Here is a 1,352-nt window from a genome sequence, read left to right on the forward strand (position 1 = left end):
TATTCCATCAGCTACTCCATTCTCTCCTAATTCCCTCAATGCTGATACCAATGAATAGATAGTAGGACCACCTTTCTTCTGTACATTATCAGCTTTCTGTAGCCATTTAGTAAGGCACTCACGCAGACAACTCTCAGCATCATCTTTATTATTGATTTTAATAACATTAAGTGTATTAGGAGACAGACCAAGAACCAGACCAAGATCATAGTAACTGACTCCTGAATTGTCATGCCTCCTCAGGGATTGAAGTAGATCAGCAAGATCAGTGACTATTAAATAATTGTATTTATTATAAAAAATAAGTAACTAAACATACTTTGCAGTTGACTTGTATTGTCTGCTGGTACAAGAGAATCCATTGAACTAAAGTTTTGCAAAGAAGGGTGGGGCTCAATAACAAAGCCCACGTGATCTGATCTAATTAAAGTAGGAGGGACTAAGCCAGTAAGCCTCCTTTGAAATGCAAAGCTATTTTTTATTTTTGTGATGCTTGATTCAGTTTGAAGGCTTGAACTGAGTGAGTCTGAGGTAGTCTCATCTTTTGTAAACTGATAATTCTATTTTATGTACTGTTAGTGTCTATATATTTATCAGTAGTACTGGAGTAACTGATGGATCAGTGATACAATCATTGATACAAGTTATGACTGATGAGAATTACCAGCTCACTGGACCCTGACTCTAAGAAGTTAGTCTATAATTATTATTTATTTATACTACTGTATGGGTACAAAATATCACGTGGGATTGATTTTCATTATTTTTGTTGTGTGAAGTTTCAATCCAGTGAAATTCTTCATATGACCCCACACCTTATAGTGCTTTAAAAAGAAAACGTGAAATTAAAACACTAGCAAATTAATTTTTCCCAAAAATCACAAAACTTCAACACCACAAATATTTGTACCAGTACAATATCTGTTATTGTTATTGCTGTTGTATGAGGAGGAAGGAGAGAGAGAGAGGGGCTATAGCCTTGAGTATATTTAATTTGGCATTTTTTTAAAATGGCTGTAGCTCAAAAGGACATACTGTATAAGGACAGTATGTATCAGAAACGTGATAAAAATTGAGGGGATTTTGGAGCCATTTTTTGGAAAAAAATATGGGCTATATAGCCTGGGGTATTATTCAGAAATTGTAATTATAATATTTTTATTCATAACTCAATGACTCTCCTCCCTATAGTCTGAGGAGTTATTACGTGTGTATCCTCCATATATAAATTATTTTGAAGTCACTAAGGAGGCTCTCAGTTCCTGTGATCGTCAGTTCCCAAGGTTTCATGCTTTCCTTAAGTGTAATGAGTCCAAACCAGAGTGTGGCCGCCAGACACTATCAGAACTACT

At 35.2% G+C, this 1,352-nt stretch overlaps 1 long non-coding RNA gene across 1 annotated transcript; it reads left to right on the forward strand.

The window, feature by feature from the left end:
* Positions 1-483: 483 nt before the first annotated feature.
* LOC109587138 (uncharacterized) lies at positions 484-1,346 on the forward strand. The gene is made up of 3 exons (XR_002187406.1): positions 484-531; positions 580-691; positions 1,192-1,346. It is a non-coding gene; the product is annotated as an uncharacterized LOC109587138 (long non-coding RNA).
* The last annotated feature ends 6 nt before the right edge of the window (positions 1,347-1,352 follow it).

This window comes from Amphimedon queenslandica, unplaced genomic scaffold (genome assembly GCF_000090795.2).
Source record: "Amphimedon queenslandica unplaced genomic scaffold, v1.1 AMPQUscaffold_12678, whole genome shotgun sequence".
NCBI lineage: Eukaryota > Metazoa > Porifera > Demospongiae > Haplosclerida > Niphatidae > Amphimedon > Amphimedon queenslandica.